This window comes from Saimiri boliviensis, chromosome 11 (assembly GCF_048565385.1).
Source record: "Saimiri boliviensis isolate mSaiBol1 chromosome 11, mSaiBol1.pri, whole genome shotgun sequence".
NCBI classification, from domain to species: Eukaryota; Metazoa; Chordata; class Mammalia; order Primates; family Cebidae; genus Saimiri; species Saimiri boliviensis.
The window spans coordinates 86,271,400-86,293,964 of NC_133459.1; the positions used below are offsets into that span (position 1 = coordinate 86,271,400).

Below are 22,565 nucleotides of genomic sequence, written 5' to 3' on the forward strand. Positions count from 1 at the left end.
TGATATTTTTGCCCTCTGTAACATCATAAAGGATCTGCATAACATCTAGTATAAAAATAAGCATATGATTATCTCAATAGATGCAGAGAAGGCCTTTGACAAAATTCAACTGCCCTTCATGCTAAAAACTCTCAATAAACTAGGTATTGATGGAACGTATCTCAAAATAATAAAAGCTATTTATGACAAACTCACAGCCAATATCATACTGAATGGGCAAAAACTGGAAGCATTCCCTTTGAAATATGGCACTAGACAAGGATGCCCTCTCTCACCACTTCTATTCAATATAGTATTGGAAGTTCTAGCCAGAGCAATCAGGCAAGAAAAAGAAATAAAGGGTATTCAATTAGGAAAGGATGAAGCCAAATTGTCTCTATTTGCAGACGACATGATTTTATATTTAGAAGACCTCATGGTCTCAGCCCAAAATCTCCTGAAACTGATAAGCAACTTCAGCAAAGTCTCAGGATACAAAATCAATGTGCAGAAATCACAAGCATTCCTATACACCAATAGCAGACTTAAAGAGAGCCAAATCAAGAACAAACTGCCACTCACAATGGCTACCTAGGAGAATTTGAAAGAGAATAAAATACCTAGGAATACAACTAACAAAGAATGTAAAGGACCTCTTCAAGGAGAACTACAAACCACTGCTCAAGGACATAAGAGAGGACATAAACAGATATTTTGTGTCTCATTCCATGCTCACGGTTAGAAAGAATCAATATTGTGAAAATGGCCATACTGCCCAAAGTAATTTATAGATTCAATGCCATCCCCATCAAGCTACCAATGACCTTCTTCACAGAACTGAAAAAACCACCTTAAACTTCATATGGCACCAAAAGAGAGCCCGCATAGTCCAGTCAATTCTAAGCAAAAAGAACAAAGATGGAGGCATCACACTACCAGACTTCAAACTATGCTACAAGGCTACAGTAATCAAAACAGCATGGTACTGGTACCAAAACAGAGATATAGACCAATGGAACAGAACAGAGGCCTTGGAGGCAATGCCACACATCTACAACCATCTGATCTTTGACAAACCTCACAAAAACAAGCAATGGGGAAAGGATTCCCTGTTTAATAAATGGTGTTGGGAAAACTGGCTAGCCATGTGCAGAGAGCAGAAACTGGACCCCTTCCTGATACCTTACACTAAAATTAACTCCAGATGGATTAAAGACTTAAACATAAGATCTAACACCATAATAAACCCTAGAAGAAAATCTAGGCAAAACTATCCAGGACATAGGCATAGGCAAGGACTTCATGACTAAAACACCAAAAGCACTGGCAACAAAAGCCAAAATAGACAAATTGGACCTAATTTTTTGCTTCTGCACAGCAAAACAAACAAACAAACAAACAAACAAACAAACGAAAAATCATTAGATTGAATTGGCAACCAACAGAAGGGGAAAAATTTTTGCAATCTACCCATCCGACAAAGGACTTATATCCAGAATCTACAAAGAACTGGAACAGATTTACTAGAAAAAGACAAACAACCCCATTTAAAAGTAGGCAAAGGATATGAACAGACACTTTACAAAAGAAGACATATATGAGGCCAACAAACATATTAAAAAATGCTCATCATCACTGGTCATTAGAGAAATGCAAACCAAAACTACATTGAGATACCATCTCACACCAGTTAGAATGGCGATCATTAAAAAATCTGGAGACAACAGATGCTAGATAGGATGTGGAGAAATAGGAACATTTTTACACTGTTGGTGGGAGTATAAATTAGTTCAACCATTGTGGAAGACAGTGTGGCGATTCCTCAAGGACCTAGAAATAGAAATTCCATTTGACCCAGCAATCCCATTACTGGGTATATATCCAAAGGATTATAAATCATTCTACTACAAGGACACGTGCACACGAATGTTCATTGCAGCACTGTTTACAATAGCAAAGACCTGGAACCAACCCAAATGCCCAACGATGATAGACTGGATAGGGAAAATGTGGTACATATACACCATGGAATATTACGCAGCCATCAAAAACGATGAGTTCACGTCCTTTGTAGGGACATGGATGAACCTGGAAACCATCATTCTCAGCAAACTGACACAAGAGCAGAAAATCAAACACCGTATATTCTCACTCATAGGCGGGTGTTGAACAATGAGAACATATGGACACAGGGAGGGGAGCACTAGACACTGGGGTCCGTTGGGGGGAAATGGGGGAGGGGCAGGGGTGGGGAGGTGGGAAGAGATAGCATGGAGAGAAAAGGCAGATACAAGTGAGGAGACGGAAGGCAGCAAACCACACTGCTATGTGTGTACCTATGCAACAATCTTGCATGTTCATCACATGTACCCCAAAACCTAAAATGCAATAAAAAAAAATAAAATAAAATAAAATAAAATAAAAAATAAATGAATAAATCATTCTATTATAAGGACACGCACACATGAATGTTGATTGCAGCACTGTTTATAATAGCAAAGACCTGGAACCAACCCAAATGCCCATCGACGATAGACTGGACAGGGAAAATGTGGCACATCTACACCATGGAATACTATGCAGTCATAAAAAAACAGTGAGTTCGTGTCCTTTGTAGGGACATGGATGAACCTGGAAACCATCATTCTTAGCAAGACACAAGAACAGAAAAAAAAACACTGCATGTTCTCACTCATAGGTAGGTGTTGAACAATGAGAACACATGGACACAGTGAGGGGAGCATCACACACTGGGGTCTATGGGGGGAGCTAGGGGAGGAGCAGCGGGGGGTGGGGAGTGGGGAGGGATAACATGGAGAGAAATGTCAGATATAGGTGATGTGGAGGAAGGCAACAAACCATATTGCCATGTATGTAATTATGCAACAATCTTACATGTTCTTCACATGTACCCCAAACCTAAAACTCAATAAAATATATATTTAAAAAAGAACTTAACACTGTTTATATCAATTACATATCATTATATCATAATGAACAATATATTTTGTTCATTATGTGTCATTTTGCCTAAAATAAAAGTTGCCAAGAATGTATTGATGAGGTTAAGTGAGGATTTACTGTGTACCACTTTTCATTTATCAAATAATGAAACAATCTAAAAGTTTGATAAACTCTACTGTTGAAGTCATAGGCAGACACTCATGCATAGTTGATGGAGAATATAAACTGTTAAAACTCTATGAACATCAAACTTAAAATTGTGCATGATGTTTTTAAATATTATTTATAACATCAAAATAATAAAATCAAAACAAATGTCTACCAATAGAAGACAAGTTATGACATATGCATATGATGGAGTTTGCGGCTGTTCTAAAAAATAATGATGGTTCAGTTAAAGGTGCCGTATTTACTCACCCCTTCTGTTCCTCTCCATTAGAGCCACACATACTTGCTGCTTCTAGTTGTCTATGTTGGCCATTAATGGTAGTGTAAATTAGTTCAACTGTTGTGGAAGACAGTGTGACCATTCCTCAACGACCTAAAGACAGAAATACCTTTCAACCCAGCAATCCCATTACTGGGTATGTACCCAAAGGGCTATAATGGTTCTGTTATAAAGACATATGCACACATATGTTCATTGCAGCACTATTTATAATAGCAAAAACATGGAATCAACCTAAATGCCCATCAATAATAGACTGGATAAAGACAATGTGGTACATATACACCATTAAATACTGTGCAGCCATAAAAAGAACAAGATCATATTCTTTGTCAGGACATGCATGGAACTAGAGGCTATTATCCTTAGCAAACTAACACAGGAACAGAAAGTCAGATATCACATATTCTCACTTATAAGTGGGAGGAGAAAGATGACAACACATGGACAGATACAGGGGAACAACACACACTGGGACTCATTGGAGGGTGGGAGGAGAAAGAAGATCGGGAAAAATAATGAATGTGTATTAGGCCTAATACCTGGATGATGTAATAATCTGTACCAAAAAATCCCCATGACACAAGTTTACATAAATAACAAACCTGCACATGTACCCCTGAATTTTAAATAAAATTTAAAAAAAATAAGCTCAGTGCATCTTAAGTCTTTTAAACCTTAAAATAAACCAAATACTTAAGAATTAAGAAGGTCCACTTACTGAACAAATGCCAGGGTAGTCTATATATATGATAGAATAGAGATATTACTCAAAATTTGAGCATAAAATTGAATCTCTAAAGCAAATCTGTCACTCACTTTACCACTATCCTTTTCACAAGACTGTATTTTATTCTGCTCACCTCCTCAACAAATGATTTCTTCCTAAAATTAACACTGATGGCCCCTGTCTGGCTTCTTTCCTCAAAAGCGATCCTGTGGCTAATTCTCTATGGAATGTTTCTCATCCTTCTATACAAACATATACAGCAATTCTTACAAGTCTCCCTCCCATGCTATCTCATCTCGATTTTCCAAAGAAGCCAATTTCGAACCTCATTCATGTTCCTTTTTTTTTTTTTTTTTAACCTTGTCTTATGTTGGCGCAATTCTCGTATTAAATTACATGGTCCTACCTGAGTCAATGCTTTGGGAAGGTGTTAATAAAACTGAGACTTGTCTACAATGAAATGATTTTGTAGTGCCCCAACCATTCTGAATCTAAAAGTATCCCTTATCATTGGTGTCAGTCAAACTGATTTCTCTGATAGTGGTTTACATTTCTATCACCCTGACCCCCATTTGCAAATATGACATTTTAAAATTTTTAACAAGATTAAACAACAAATTGTAAGAGACTTTCAGGAACTTCTTGCAAAAACATACTTGCTTAACTACGCATGCAAGTTTATTTGCCAATTACACATTTATTCAGCCTAAACTGGTTACATTACAGTAAGTTCCTGTCTCTGCCAGAGCTGTATAAAATTCCCAGACCGAGGCTAGCTTAGTGGTCTAATGTCATTACTTATTGCTGGTACTTTTTACCTATTGCTTATAGTTTTGTCATGGGTTCCTAACCCACTCCTATTGCAATTATTTGCCTGGATTTGTTTGTTCATTTTTTTCTTCAGCAACTATTTGCTGAAAGTCTACTATATGCCAGGTCCTAGTCTTAGCTGGGTGAGTACAAAATTAATAAGACACAGTCTTTGCCCTCAAGGCCCTACAAAGCAGTAGAGGAGATGGAGAACTGAAAAGATAATTGCAATACAGGAGATGTGATGGATTACGGAAAGTATAGTTTTTGTCTGCCTCCCCCTAGTTCCTTCAGGAAATAATTCCCCTACTCAACTGATCTAAAAGGTCACTCATATTAGTTCAGGGATGAGCATGTACCCGTCCCAGGCCAATCCAAAAACTCGGAACTTTTCAGCTAGAAGTATAAGGGAGGAGAATACTGGTATTGCTTTAGGATCACAAGCTCCAAGTACGAAGCCTGAAGCATGCAGATATTGCCACTATTCATGTGAAATGCCAAATGAGATGTTGATGGTGGCACTTTTCCCACCAGGTAGGTTTTATTCAGGAGAGGCAGACGCTAACACGCCAGGAGAGGCAGACGCTAACACGCCAGGAGAAGCAGAGGCAAGCAAGACCTGAAAGACAGAAAGGGCCTTGCTGATCCTTGGGTCTAGTATGCTGAAGCTACCACTTCCCTGAACTTATCAGTTTTGTGTGGAGGTAGGTAGTCCTGGGTTGGTATGGTCCACAATCATCAGGGATCCAGGTTCCTTCTGTCTTTTTGCTCTACCATCCATAGCACTGAATTACATCTCATGTAGCAACTGCATTTCTGAGAGAAAGCTTGTCTCAGTCTACTCAGGTTGCTAACACAAAATATCATAAACTAGGTACTCCCAACAAAATAAATTAATTTCTCAACGTTCTGGAGGCTGGGAAGTTCAAGATCAAGGTGGCAGTAGGTTCCGTATCCGGTGAAGGCAAATTTTCTAGTTCATAAATGGCTCCCTCTAAATATGTTCTCACATGGTGGATGACATGACGGGTCTTTCTTGGGCTTCTTATTACGGCACTAATCCTATTCATGAGGGGACTACTTTCATGACCTAACCATCTCCCAAACACCCCACCTTCTACTACCATCACCTTGAGGGTTCAAATTTCAACATTTGAATTTGGCAGAGAGGGGAACAAACATTCAGGCTATAGCAGGGCTCTGCTATGTTCTGGAGTCTCTATCATCCCTTAATATTTCCTAGAGTTCTGTCTGAGTTGTCATGTATCCTCAAGCTTACAGTGTTGTTTTTCTTATAGCCTGCACTTCTCTCATATACATAATCCAACTACCTTATGGAGACTTTCCAAGTATGGTCTCTGATGAAAAGAAGGGGGACTTCTATTTAAATGTACCCTTGTAAGGTCAAGTTAGAAGTCTAACCTCTTCTTTCTTGTAAAGCTTTTGAAAAAAATTAAGGTAAACTCATCTTTTTTGGCAATGTTCTCAACTCCATGGTCACAGGACAATAGTGTATCTACCTGTTGTGAAGAATATGAGGTATATCCTAAGTAATTTCTTCCTAGAAATAGATGTGCTTCTAACATTTTTTAATAGCACTCTTCTTTTTAAGAGAAGATTTAGGGTTATCCCAATGATGACATCATTCTCATTCTCTCTCTTTCTCCCTCTCTGTCTCTCTCTGCCTCTTTCTCTCTCTCTCTCTCTCTCTCTCACACACACACACACACACACCCATACACACACATTCATGAATGCTTTATAGAATGAGAAAAAAAGGCTTAGAACTACAGATTCATTCACATAATGTGAAGCCTATTTAAGTACACACATGAATGTGTCACACATTTGAATTTCATCTTTATGTGTAGCAATAACAGATATTGAAAGTATAACCCCAACGAAGATAGACATTATGGTAAAGCTTTGAATGGGACAGGGAGTAGAGACATATTGTCAACACTAAACATGCAAATGATTTCACTATTCTTGTGAAGTACTAAATGAGATTAATTTGTTGGTTAACTGGGGCCCTGTGTGAACTTTAGTATATGTCAGTAGTTTCGGGAAAGGATGTTCCATCTTATGATTAGGAAGAGAAGACTAAGTTAGGGTTAGGGAATTAGGAATTGTGGGTGGGAAGAGAGAATGCTCTATGTCTGAGATCATGGCTCACTTCTCTGGTAATTCAGAAGGCATGACCTGCAAACAAAGGAAATCTAAGGCTAAGAGAGAATTACAGATCAGTTGTATTGCCAGAGAGGTAATCTCTGCTATGTGATTTGTAGTGAGGAGGAAAAACACAGGGAATCTAGATCGTTGTAACTGCTAGCTCCAAATGACTGGAAAAAAAAGAAAACCAGACATGAAAAAAAAATGCTGTAGAGAACTTGCTGAAGAATTTTATGTTGTCAACAGTAAGCAGGTACCAGCAGCAGAAAATAGTGCAATTGATTTTGTAGGAATAGCTCATCCAAATATGCTAAGTGATTTGGGAGAATACTTAGTACATTATGAGCCTATGAAATATATTGGGGGCTTGGGCTGGGCGCGGTGGCTCATGCCTGTAATCCCACCACTTTGGGAGGCCGAGGCGGGTGGATCACGAGGTCAAGAGACCGAGACCATCCTGGTCAACATGGTAAAACCCCGTCTCTACTAAAAATAGAAAAAATCAGCTGGGCATGGTGGTGCGTGCCTATAATCCCAGCAACTCAGGAGGCTGAGGCAGGAGAATTGCCTGAACCCAGGAGGCAGAGGTTGCCGTGAGCCGAGATCGCGCCATTGCACTCCAGCCTGGGTAACAAGAGCGAAACTCCGTCTCAAAAAAAAAAAAAAAAAAAAGAAAGAAATATATTGGGGCCTTAACTGGGGATGTGGCAGTGGAAAAAATAAGGGATGGATGTAAGAAACATTAATAAAGTAATAAACAGATAAGACTTGCAATCGACAATGGGTGATGTGAGAAAAAAGTAGAGATAGGAGTCAAAAATCACTTAAATTATTTTGAGTCTGGATAACTAGAAGAATGAAGATATTTTTCGTAGAAATAAGCAAACTTGAAAGGGGAGACTTGTTTAAAGGAGATGTGTTCAGCTCTAAATAATCTGTTTGAAGTGAAAGTGAATATAAGGAGAAATTGCAGACTATTCAATGTGAGGCTGAAGATAACAAGAGAGGTCAAGGATAGAATTCTAAATTTGGGGGTTAGTAGAAGCTGGAAGAGTAGATGAGATCACTGAGGGAGGTGCTGAGATTCAAAGATGTGTGAGGCTGTCTTTTCCTCTGTTCCTACCTATTAATCTTACATATGTAGATGGAAGATACACAATTATTGCCTTGAACTGGTGATCATTTATTGCCTACAATTGAGACACAACGCACCCGGGGATACTTGGTTTGAATTAGATTAGTTCAATTAAGAAATTTAAATATACAGAGTGAGAATATTTTATTAACAGAAAGCTGCTCCTAACTTTCTCATAGTGTTATAAACTAAATCTAGTGTGAAGTATATTAAAACTTAAGAGTGCCAAACAGTACTGAATGAATGCATAGTCTTCACATAACATTTTTTTCCTTAAATCTATTCACAGTATGTTTTTTAAAGAAGAATTTCAAGATCATTTCTGAATTTTCTGTCTTTTAGTTTTAAGTTAGACAAATGAGATATGTCTTTTCACATAGAGTGTTAAAGGGTCTAGAACATTGTGTAATCCAAAATACCTATGCAAATGCTTAATTGTATAAAGAATATTATGCAAATGTTTAACTGAATAAGGAATAAGATGTCATTATTAATAATGACTTGTGAATGTAATTAGAAATGAGTAATTAGGAAAACACCACAGTAATAAATGGTGTATTTCAAAAGTAGGGCACTAGGGATATGAAAATATGCCTTTTATATGTCCTTTTCATGCCAGCAGAACGTTATCTGTGGTATTCCTATTTAAGCACATGATTTGAAGTGAACAGGTAGGGATAAAAGGGTCATAATGATCTCCTAATTCCTTTGAGTATATTGAGTAATATAAAATACTATATTCACTTTGGAGGAGTTTTTAGAAAATTTTTTAACATAAAATGTTTATATATAAAATATATATTCTATTATACAGATTTGAATAGACTAGGGATCAAATAAAATATAATTTTATTTTGTTTATTTTGTTCTGCCTCAACCTATTAATCAATGGATTTCAGAGTTCATAGATGCATAAGTGAGTGATGGCATTGAGAGAACATAGCTTCTGGAGCCAGACAATTTTGAGTTCTGGTTCTGCCTCCTGCATCTGTGAAGCCATGGGCAGTTCACTTAACCCTGCTAAGTGTCAGTCCTCATCTATAAAAGATAAGTACTAACACTACTTACTTAATAGGGTCATTGGGAGGATAAACTATAAAACATTTAGAACAGTATTTGGCATAAATATTTACTATATTATTATTATTCATAAGACATATATTTGACCCATGCAAACACACACACACACACACACACACACACACACACACACCCCCCACATACAAGTTGTCTTTTGTCCTACGTAATGGTTGGGCACAATAAGTATACTGACCAAGGCAAATAGGTAGACAGAATCATCACTTTGGTCTCAGGCAGCTGAACTTAGAGCTGTTATAGGCTCCTCTGGAAACAGGTAAAATTGAATGTGTTTTATTTAACTTCTAAATTCTACTGTTGTTGTTGTTGTTGTTTTTAATCTCTTTGTTCTTTACTGTTTTACTGTTTGTGGTATCATTAAACAGATGCCAATACAGGGAAACAGAGATATACCAAATAGTGCAATAGTCAGGTAAAACTGATAACAGTACAATTGTAGGGGCGATTTGACCTAAAACTAGAGCTCAAATCTTAATACTCTTGCCTGCCTCCCTGCCTGAAATTAAAATAAAAAATTTTCTGTACTTTGGCTTATCATATTTTATTTTCTGTACCTTAGCTGATCCACAAGACAATTCAAATTTAGAAACAAATAAGACTCTAATGCAATCGCTTGATATTTAAGAAAATTAGAGGCTGGTCGCAGTGGCTCATGCCTGTAACCCAGCACTTTGGGAGGCCAAGGTGGTCAGATCACAAGGTCAAGAAATTGAGACCATCCTGGTCAACATGGTGAAACCCCGTCTCTACTAAAAAATACAAAAATTAGCTGGGCGTGGTGGCACATGCCTGTAGTCCCAGCTACTCGGGAGGCTGAGGCAGGAACACTGCTTGAACCCTGGAGGTAGAGGTTGCAGTGAGCCGAGACTGAGCCACTGCACTCCAGCCTGGTGCCTGATGACAGAGCGAGACTGTCTCAAAAAAAAAAAAAAAAGAAAGAAAAAGAAAAAGAAAATTAGATTTGGATTACATGTAAACAAATTGACAATTGCTGGACAGAGATTTGAAGTCATCAAATTAATCTAATATATACTTACATCTGAAAATTATTTCCCTTATTTTCAACTGCTAAATGTAAAACCGAGCTATTCTATTTCCAAAGTCAATAGTAGAGAGCTGACTTAAATTTGTCTGCTTGAAATACAGTCAGCTCTCTCTATCTATGAATTCCCTATCTTTGAATTCAGCCAACATCAGATTGAAAACATATTTAAAAAAATGGATGAGGCCGGGCGCGGTGGCTCAAGCCTGTAATCCCAGCACTTTGGGAGGCCGAGGCAGGTGGATCACGAGGTCGAGAGATCGAGACCACCCTGGTCAACATGGTGAAACCCTGTCTCTATTAAAAATACAAAAAAACATTAGCTGTGCACAGTGGCACGTGCCTGTAATCCCAGCTACTCAGGAGGCTGAGGCAGGAGAATTGCCTGAACCCAGGAGGCGGAGGTTGCGGTGAGCCAAGATCGCGCCATTGCACTCCAGCCTGGGTAACAAGAGCAAAACTCCATCTCAAAAAAAAAAAAAAAAAAAAAAAAAAAGGATGGTTGCATATGTACTGAAGGCATACAGACATTTTACTTGTCAGTATTCCCTAAATGGTATAGTAAGACAACTATTTACACATTTACATTTTATTAGGTATTCTAAGTAATCTACAGATGACTTAAAATATACGGGATAGGCTATATGCAAATATTATGACATTTTACCCAAGGAATTTAAGCACAATTTGGGTACAAGGGGGTGGTCCTGGAAACAGTCATCCATGAACAAATGTATATAGATTTGACAAAAGGGAGAATTTTAAGACTGTAATTGATAAGGCAGATATGGATTATTGAGGCAAGATATTAAAGTTAGAATTGTTTTGAGGGTATGAGTTAGGTTCAAAACACACAAGAATTTAAGAAGCATATAGAGATAAAGAAAAAAAAATCCAAACCCTAAAAAGAGTGAATGCTGTAGCTTGCGGAATATTACCTTTATTCTTTTTTTTCCCTTCATTATCAATGCAGACCTTTATTCTACATATCTTCACCACTCTATTCAAAGTAATTTCTAACCACATGGGATAGAGAAGGAGCTAAGTAGAGGAGAGCAGGAGAAAAAAATGATGGTATGCTGAAAAACATAATTTGTCAATTATAGATGTAACTACAATTTGTTTACAAGCTATATACATCAAAGAGACCACATCAATATCACAGAAAGTGTAGAGGGAATGAATATATAGAAAATCCCATCATTACACTTCAAATCTCTGCCAGTAATGTCCTGCCTTTCATCCATTAATACTGCCTTAGGCAAAGGATGTCCTATATACACTGCATACGGATAACAAATCAAATCTAACACTTTAAGTAAGCTTTGTATTTTCATAAAAGTCTTTATAGCTTCTGGCCTCATTTACCTTTCAAAGAAAAACAAATAAGTTGAGATTATCATTAAAGCTAAGAAATTTAAGTTCTTTCAGTATTTAAGTGATAGAAGGCCCAAATTGAGATCAACTTTCAGCATGGTACCTAGGGTAAGTAAAACAAGTGCTAATGAAAAATGATTCATTCAGAGCTGCCATAACTAAAATGTTAGCCTACATCATGAATCAGTGAGAGGAGAAAAATGCATTTGAAGGTTAATGGTTTCAAAAAGATAGTTCAAAAGTGAAAAATTGAGTTAATGAAAAATATCTTAAATAGTAGTCTACAAAAAATTATTTGCTTTATTATTCTATTACTATACTACTCACATAATGCCAAACCAAGTGGCTGAAATATTAAAAAATCATCTGGCTAATCAACAGTTATTTTAAACAAACATAAGTGAATTTTAACATTGTACAGTTATACACACATGATGTCTACATGGTGAGTTTTGACATATTAGTCATAGCCTAAATAATACCTTTAAAAATAACTGACTTAAAAAGAAATAAAAATGAGCATTTACTTTCCCTTATTTTGATAAACCTGTGTCCATTTTCATTTATCTTTATTCACATATTAATATATTATAAATAGTGAATTTCACATTTAAACATGATTTAATCAGTATTAAAGATTATAGTACAGATGACTAATGTGACATATTTTATTAACTCAGTACAAAAAATATTTTTGGTATGTTGACCTTGTCTAGATGACATGCATATTTTAGGCAAATAATTACTCCAAATACAGTTTATCAGCATGAGAAAACAACGAAAAAATGATGTTAATAAGTAAGATATATATATGAAGAATTTATGGTAAGACAAATATAACTCTAAAAGCAACTCCTATTCTTTTGGGTAAAAGCCCTTAAAATATATTTATACCTACAATAGGTGATACAATGTCATTGTATCTACAATACTTCATATTTAATACAAACTCAACTTATCAAGTTTATCATTTTCATTCTTTGTTTTAATGTAGCCAATAGTTCTTAGCTTTCCATTGTTAGCTCATAAGAAAATAGAAAGTATCTTTCTCTGAAGCAAGTAAATTCTTGAGAAAAGTCTTGAATACTTTTCTGCAGCCCCAATTTCAAGTCAATAGATTAAGTGTCCACATTGTTTGCAAGTAAGTCACAGCTGTCTAAATTGCTTCAGAAATGTTTAGCAGATTGCTTTAGTAGGATAACACAGTTTGAACCATAGTTTCTTGAATACATCTTGCTGGGAGCTTATCTCATTCAAATGATGAAAGCAGTTGAAGCATGATATTTGAAATCAGCCACATTTTGCTCTAATAAAGGAGAATTTTAGGAAGTTCTAGTTGTGATAGGCAACAAAGTAGAGCAATTGAAATGTGGATCTTATATTTAATACAATTCAAACTGCTTGTGTATGTGTGTGTGGTGATAAGATACTTTAAAAATAAAATTTCATTTGGCAAGAGGCTTACAGTTAAACTGTAAAAGCAATACACAGATCATGTGAATTACCAGCATATAAAAATAAATATGCAAATGACTGTAATATTCTTTTCCAAAATAGCATCTTTAATAGGAAAACCTTCATAAGAATCTTTATAAAGTGACATATTTTAAAATCATATTTATGTTTTATAAGTACCTATAACTAGCAGTTCTTATTTTTAATTGGAAAATACACATCTTTTCAGCCACACCTGAATAAATGGTATGTATGCACATAAAGAATGAGTCCATGTATACACCTCTATTATAAATGCTAAAAACATCAAACAAGTTCTTATCAAGAACTTTCTATTCATATTAAGCTTTCTATATTACTGGATGCTGTGGAGATTACAGAAGTAATATATATTGTTTTCACTCAAGAAACTCAAAATTTTCATGGGAAACACAGAAGGGAATATAGTTGGGTCCTAATGTGTATACAGATATAACCCCAGTAAATTTTAGATACTCCATAAATTTTGTCAAATAAGTGAATGAATTATAAAAGCTAAACTTTTTTTTTTTTTTTTTTTTGAGACAGATTCTCATGTCTTCCAGGCAGGAATGCAGTGGTGTGATCTCAGTTCATGGCTACCTCTACCTCCCAGGTTCAAGTGATTCTCCTGGCTCAGCCTCCCAAGTAGCTAGGACTACAGACGTGTGCCATCATGCCATTTTTTTCTTTTTTCTTTTTTCTTTTTTTTTTTTTGTATTTTTAGTAGAGACAGGGTTTCACCATATTGGCCAGGCTGACTTCAGGCTATCTGCCTGCTTTGCCCTCCATAAGCCACCTCTCCCAGCCAAGCTAAACTGTCTTTACTCACTCAATTTAGATAATTTAAATATTTCAAAAAGTTCTATCAACGGGAAGTTTGAGAAGAGAGGCTATTTAAATATCTGACTTGAAATGTATGTTCTAGTTAAATATTGCCATGTATTTATTGCCATGTATATCCATTATTCTGTCCCCGCTATCCCCAACCAAACCAACCAATCGTTTTACCATGCTTACAAATTCTATGCTTTGGGAGTTTGTACAGGGCATAGTGGGGATTGTTCGTCTCTTTCCATGACGTCTAGGGCCTCAAATAGGATGCCTCCAACAGCTGGAAGCAACTTGATCTGATAGAGGCTGGAAGAGCTGAGAATGGAAGATCTCTTACCAAGAGGGAAACTGGTCTTTACTCTCCTGTCTGGTGACTCGGCTGGGATGATTTGAAGGCTAGGCTCAGCTGGGACTACTGACCACAACACCTATATGTATGGCTTCTCCATGAAGCTTTGATTTCTCACAGAACAGTAGCTGGGTTCTAAGAAGGTTCAAGTTAGGAAGGAGTGTTCTAAGAATTTATGGTCTTTTATTTTATTTTATTTTATTTTTGAGACGGAGTTTCATTCTTGTTACCCAGGCTGGAGTGCAATGGCACAATCTCGGCTCACCGCAACCTCCGTCTCCTGAGTTCAAGCAATTCTCCTGCCTCAGCCTCCCGAGTAGCTGGGCCTACAGGCATGCACCACCGTGCCCAGCTAATTTTTGTATTTTTAGTAGAGACGGGGTTTCACCATGTTGACCAGGATGGTCTTGATCTCTTGACCTCGTGATCCACCCATCTCGGCCTCCCAAAGCACTGGGATTACAGGCGTGAGCCACTGCGGCCGGCGAATTTATGGTCTTTTTAAAAAATAACTGATACAAATAATACCTTTGCTCTGGAGCTCACATTTTAAATGCTGAGAAATAGAATGCTTTATCAATGGCAAAAATCATTGACTAAAATATCTATGAAGTGGATACTGTGAATTGTCTGTCAAAATCCACCATGTTTCTCTCCTTCAGGAAGAGATGTAGCGGGGTCTGTAACTACACAGTTAGAGATGACATTTCTCAGCCTTATTTGAAGCTAGGTATGGCCAAGTGACTACATTCTCACAATGGAGTATGAACAGAAATGTGTAATTTTGAGCTGGACCTTAAGACATTGGACATATGATCCTCCATGCTCCTTTTTCCTTCACATAAGGTAGATCATGGAGTTCCTTGACCCAGCTTCAATCATGCAGCTGAGAATAATGCCATAGGGGGTGGTAATAAGGTAGAAAATGCATAGCATTAAGACAGAAAAAACGGGTTCCTGGTGCAGTCATTGTATGTGAGAAAGACACAAATTTCAGTGTTTTTTAAGCCATAGTGTTCTGGGTCCTCTTTGATAGAAAAGTTAAGCTTTACTCTAATTAGATAGTATATACACATTATTGAATGACAGCTGGATGCTGAAGAAATGATGGTATAGAAAGCAAGCTCCCTGTTGTCCATCTCTCCCAATCAAACCCTTTAAAATGTTTGGTATGGTCAATATTCTTTTTATCTATTGACTTTTATTGCTATTTTAAGTTGCAGAAGATGTTTCTTCTAAAGGAAGCACTAGTAGTAAAATGGTCACGTTTATTATGTAAATCTTTTCATACTTATATTCCTTTTCCATTTTGACATGGCCAAACTTTCCTCTGCCCCCACACAACACACACAGCACCAACATTTCACTTGAAAGGCCCAGAAACCTGGAGACAACAGATGCTGGAGAGGATGTGGAGAAATAGGAATGCTTTTACACTGTTGGTGGGAGTGTAAATTAGTTCAACCATTGTGGAAGACAGTGTGGCAATTCCTCAAGGACCTAGAACTAGAAATATCATTTGACCCAGCAATCCCATTACTGGGTATATACCCGAAGGATTATAAATTGATCTATTATAAAGACACACGCACATGTATGTTCATTGTGGCACTATTTACAATAGCAAAAACTTGGAACCAACCTAAATGCCTATCAATGATAGACTGGATGAAGAAAATGTGACACATATACACCATGGAATACTATGCAGCCATAAAAAAGGATGAGTTCATGTGCTTTGCAGAGACATGGATGAATCTGGAAACTATCATTCTCAACAAGCTGACACAAGAACAGAAAACCAAACACAGCATGCTCTCACTCATAAGTGAACAACAAGAACACATGGACACAGGGAGAGGGACAATACACACTCGGGGTCTGTTGGGGGATGGGAGGCGAGGGGAGGGATAGCAAGGGGTGGGGAGACTGGAGAGGGATAACATTAGGAGAAATACCTAATGTAGGTAGGTGATGGGGGGATGGAGGCAGCAAACCACCATGGCATGTGTATATCTATGCAACAATCCTGCAGAAGTTCTGTACCCCAGAACTTAAAGTAAAATTTAAAAAAAATTGTTTTAAAGTTCAACCTCTCAATAGTAATTAAAACACTTTTTTTACTTTTCTGAGATCAGGCGCGCTCACTGCAACCTCCACCCCAGGTTCAAGCGATTCTCCTGCCTCAGCCTCCCGGGTAGCTAGAACTACAGGCTCCCGCCACCATCCCTCTTCTATTTTTAGTAAAGATGGGGTTTCACCATGTTGGCCAGGCTGGTCTGACCTAGTGATCCGCCTGCCTCAACCTCCCAAAGTGCTAGGATTCCAGATGTGAACCACCACGCCCAGCCTTAAACACTTCCACTACTTCAAATACATACAATTCAAAACCTTGGCATTCATTCAATTCATTATGTACCAAGTCAGAAAAATGGTATTTTCTGATACCCCTTTCAAAAAAACAGTTTATATATTTTGAAGAAATGTCCAAATAATCTTATTTCGGATAACAGCTGAGAATCAGAAAAACCTGAGTATGATCAAACTATAGCAGGGAAAGGAGCAGGATTTGCTTGTTAATGTACTAATGGTGGAAAAAGAGCAATAGACCCAACATTGGGGTGAAAGGCATCAGATCCTGTAGGGTGATCCCTCTTAAATGTTTGGTATGAATTCATGAAATGCTTGAGGACAGAGGGTTTTGGTGGTTACAAGTTATGGGCTTAGCTTCTTCTGGTCCATATCAATATAGGCATAATCAAAGAACAAAGGTGACAGAGGAGTGTTGTGGGAATATATGAGGAGGGAGAGAGAAGCAGGAAAGTATTTGAGAATAACCTTTCAGGGTCCAAAAATTGGACTAGGAGAAAAGAGGCTCCTGACTTTAGAGGTTATGAAACTGGGTCTTCAAGGCAAGCTTACCTAATTTTCTGAGGGCCATGGAGTCCCTAGCTAACAGCCTATATTTCTATAATACATACAGAAATGCACATACATATACACACAATTATCTACTGTATGAGATACTATACTAGGCTACTTAAGACACACCGGCCTTTTCTAGTGGCTTCAAGTTTAGTGTGAGAGCAAGACTGTAGGCAATGACTACACAGTGAAGAAACTGCCCAAATAGATGTATAAACAAAGTACTATAGGAATGTTCATATGAGGTCTAATATGTACTCATTGCTTATAATTTAATTTGCTGGTGTTAGAATCCTTTGGGAACAATAAGCAGACTGGGTAGAGACGGAGTCATTGGAAGAAGTTAAACTGTGTTGCTGGTCCTATCTACTTGTAAGCTGTAGGCAGGACTGTGGTGTCATGCTTTCTCTGATGGTTATCTCCCGGGCTTAACAGCCTAGTAATGACTGTTTGCTTAAACACAGACCCACGCACACATAAGCTTAAGCAGGAAGGGAAATTTATGAGGAGAACACAAGGAACCCAAGAACAAAGAATAGAGTAGCTGGACTTCCTGGAAGACTGGAGCCAGCAACTATTAAGACATCAGGAACCAAATCTGTATTTCCTCTGCCATCCTGAGGCCACATATTCTTTCAGCTCTGCTTCTCTTTGAACATGACTAGATTCTCCTATCTATCAAATCTATTCCCTTCTCTCCATTTCTACTGCCATGACTCCACTTTAAAGTACTACCCACCCTTTTTGCCTAGAAAACTAAAATGCCCCCCCAATTTTTCTCCCCAAATCGACTCTTGATCATTTCAAAACTGTTTTCCTCATTACAGCCAGAGTGACTTGTTTAAAATGACAAATTCATTCAACGGTATTTTCATTATTGCTAGGATAAACATTAAAATCTTTTTAAAATTTTATTATTTGAGAGAGGGTCTTGCTGTGTTGCCAAGACTAGTCTCTAGTTCCAAACCTCAAACGATCCTCCTCCCGTAGCCTCCTGAGTTGCTGGGATTACAGGTATAAGCCACCCTGCCTGGCTTTCAAAATCTTAAACATGGAACTGGACTACTATTCACCCATATTCAGTACCCCTCATTGTGATACTGCTGTCTGGGTCCCCTTGTTGCTCTCAGGTATGGCAAAGGTTTGGCTGATGAAAAGAGAAAAAAAAAATGTGAGCCTATACTTCAAGAGCCATGCTTTAACACTTTTTCTTCTGCCATGATAATGACAATGTTTCAGACAGATTGCTCAGTCAGCCTGAGTCCAGAGTGAAGATGACGTGGAGCAGAGCCAAGTGGAACATGTAGGATGAGAGGTAAATAAACCTTCTTGCAGACCACTGACAAGCTTTTGGAGTATTTTGTTACTCAGCATAACCTAGCCTATCCTGATACATATGGTCTACACACTCTTGCTTATTCCCTCATCTCTTTGCTATAGACTGTTTAGCCATGCAGTAATTATAAAGTTTCCCCCTCCCACATTAGAACATTTACTTATCTATGTTATTCTCTCTCCCTGGAAGGCTCTTTACACCTTCCCTCCCCCCACCCCCTTAACATTTACACGGTTGTGAGAACTCAGCTTAAGTGTGAAGTACTCAAGAAAAGATTGTCTGCTCTGCCCAGTATTTAAAGTATTACGAATTTACCTTATCACTGTACTGGTTTCACCAAACTACAAGTTCCATGACAACAGCGACCAGGTATGCTTTGCTAACCATTATGTTCCCAGTGACAGGAAGAAATAAATTCTTTTCTCGTTCCGAAGAGTTTTTCTGCATCTTTGCGCACATGGCAGAAAATGGCTATCCAATACATAGAATCACAACACCTTGCCACTCTAGGGCTGCCAACTGATCATAATTCCAATGATCTGTTTCCAAGGTCTTAGAGGAAAAATCTGATTGGTTAAACCTGGATATGGTCTATCAGTGATCTAATCATAGTTTACTGGAAGAGCTATGTTAAGCAGAGTCAACATGGTTTCAGAGATATCTCTGGGAATAGGAGGAATTCTCAGTCAAGTGGATGTGGACTGAGCTGACATTCTAAAAAGCAGCTACTGTAATCATTATAGCTGACAACTCTTCTACTTCTTAACTTTATCTTAAGAACCCTGTTCTCAAAGTTATCTTCATAGAGCATACAAGAGAATGATTTCTACAAGGGGGTTTCTTAAGGAAGAAAAGAGGGGTGACCAAGTAATTTTTACTCTGTCCTCTGGAGTTCTGCCTTTCCTTAGACATTCTTACTTTGATTACCACTGCTACTTTGTTCTAATCTTTTGGAAGCAGGGGTGGGCTTTTTCCTCTAACACACATGGAAAACAAAACAAAACTCTTGCATGTTGATTTTCCATCACACTGTAGGGACAAGTTTGAATTTGCAAACAGTTTACAAATATTAAGGAAGGACAAAAGGGAAATACACAATGGAACGCAATAAAAATGTGACTCATAAAATACAGGTTTCTGGCCCTTTCCCTGGATATATAGTTCCTGTCTCATTTCACTTGAAATTTAAGGAAAAAGAGGGCCCATATCATCTGAATATCTGTTTCAAAAGCACAGAAAATGAAAAAAACAGTTGTTAGCTTTTCTAGAATTTTTCCTGTAACATCTTACCCTTAAGAAAAAAAGAAGATAACACTTTCTATGTATTGTTAATACAAACTATTTCTAAATTTTTGGTCATTTCTACTTCTTAAAGACCTTTAAAATCTTTATGAAAAATTTCTGGCCGGGCCCAGTGGCTCAAGCCTGTAATCCCAGCACTTTGGGAGGCTGAGGTGGGTGGATCACGAGGTCGAGAGATCAAAACCATCCTGGTCAACATGGTGAAACCCCGTCTCTACTAAAAATACAAAAAAATTAGCTGGGCATGGTGGCTCGTGCCTGTAATCCCAGCTACTCAGGAGGCTGAGGCAGGAGAATTGCCTGAACCCAGGAGGCGGAGGTTGCCGTGAGCCGAGATCACGCCATTGCACTCCAGCCTGGGTAACAAGAGCGAAACTGCGTCTCAAAAAAAAAAAAAAAACTTTATGAAAAATTTCTAAAGTTACCCACACAACTAAAGATTCAATTCAGTTATTTTTAAGGACTCTGACCTCTTAAATGGACTCTAATCTCTAACTCTTTTCTTTTTTATTGCTAATGTAAATTAGATCACAACTTGAGGAGAACCATATTTAGGATTCCCTAAACACATTTGTAAATAGCGACCCAATACAACCCATCTGAATCAATCTGTGTTTCCATTAAAAGTTTTTCAAGTGTGCTTCAGTCGGCTAAGTATGACCCATGTCCTATTACGTTTTTTTCCCTGGAACAGAGAATGTGACCTGGGTAGCAAATTTTAGCTTAAATAAAAATAATAGGCTGTTTAAATCATCACATATTTCAGATTATCAAGTAGTTTTAATATTGTTGGCCTCCCTTTTGTGTTATAATACTTTCGCTAGCACAGCTAATCTCAGAAATCCGTCCTTTGCTTTTTTGGTTTTTTTCCCATGGACCCATGTCACAGAAAATAATTTCATAACTTTTAAAACTTTGTATATTTGTTGCTTAAATGTACATGTGAAATGTAAAATTAAGAATCCTTATTAACAGTGGTATGCACCTGTAGTCGCAGCTAGTTGAGAGGATGAGGCAGGAGGATCCCTTGTGCCCAGGAGTTTGCAATTGCAGTGAGCTATGACTGTGCCACTGCAGTCAAGCCTGGGCAAAAGAGTAAGACTGTCTAAAACGAAAATTATTTTTAAATTACTAACATTGTTTTAACATTAGAAGTATGTAAAATTTGAAGTCTATGGTAAAAATTTAAGAGAGTTTAATGTTTTCAGTTTAAGTGAGAATTCAATTTTAAAGTTATCATAGTGGCATGGTGTAGGTTAAAACAAACACAGAAGGCAATCAGGAGTCTGAGGTAATAGTCCCACCTCTGTCACTAAGTAATGGTGTTGTCTTGCTTCTAATTAGCTAAGAAATCTATTCATTTTTTCCTACCTATAATGGGAGGTAAGCTAGATATTTCAAGTCACTTCTAGTTCTAAAATTACATGATGCTGAAATGTGAACATTTATATCTACATTAATTTTTACAAAGACCGCTCATTGACTGTATTTCTAAGCCCTTGCACAGTTAACTCTTAGTCCCACCATTATTAATCACCTTCTATGTGTATGTCAGCCATCTCAAATCCATGCTGCAGTAAGCCATGACAAAAACAAAATATATCTGCATGGATTCAATGCTCCTGAATTGTACATTTAAAATGGTTAAAATGGTAAATTTTGTTATGCAATTTACCACAATAAAATATTATAGATAACACACACAGACACACACACACAAATGCATGCAGTGCTCCCCTAATTCTTTGCATGTTACTTAAAATTGCATTATTGTTGTTTGGACATAAACTGGCTTCCCCAAAGGATTCTCCAGTCACTCCAAAGACAACGACTTTTTTTTTTTTTTTTTTTTTTTTTGAGGTGGAGTCTGACACTCACTGTAACCTCTGCCTCCTGGATTCAAACAATTCTCCTGTCTCAAGCCTCCCAAGTAGCTGGGATTACAGGCACACCACCACACCCAGCTGGGATTTTTGTATTTTTGGTAGAGACAGAGTTTCACCATGTTGGCCAGGCTGTTCTCGAACTCCCGACCTCAGATGATCCGCCCGCATTGGCCGCCCCAAAGTGCTGGGATTACAGGAGTGAACCAGGGGCCAGTCGGATAAGGACTCTTAATCCTTGCTGTAACTCCAAAGCCTAGGACACCATCTGGCTTTTAGTTATCAGGAAAGGTATTTATATCCCGGGCTTTCCAAGTGTTATTTCACGTATTTAATTATTATTTCAAACCGAGGCAATGTATCAGATATATAAATAGCTGTAAGAGTTGTGAAGTACACATCAGAAAAATTCTTTATCACACATATGATGAGTTAATGTGGCCACAAAAATCCAGATCTTGAATAAATGTTTGTTAAATTGATATACGAGACTTGAGAAGGCAAAAGGATAAACTTAAGTCCTAGCATCAGGCTAACAGATCTTACATGGAGTGTAGAAGTACGAAATATACTTCCTAAGATGTATGTCAATAAATGCCATTCCTAAGTAGCAACCTACTAACCTAACCTACCCTTGCCACTCTCCAGGTAGCTTTTAACAAAGGAATTGTACTACAGCTTCAAAAAATCAAGTTACGTGTTTACCTA

The 22,565-nt window shown here is 37.6% G+C and overlaps 1 long non-coding RNA gene across 3 annotated transcripts in view; it reads right to left on the reverse strand.

Annotated features, from left to right (window-relative positions):
• LOC141580294 (uncharacterized) overlaps positions 1 to 22,565 on the reverse strand; it is a 146,825-nt gene that overhangs the window by 122,612 nt on the left and 1,648 nt on the right. For all 3 annotated transcript variants that reach the window (XR_012512480.1, XR_012512479.1, XR_012512478.1), the window contains exon 2: positions 3,361 to 3,484. This is a non-coding gene — a long non-coding RNA (uncharacterized LOC141580294). The remainder of the gene's footprint in view (positions 1 to 3,360; positions 3,485 to 22,565) is intronic.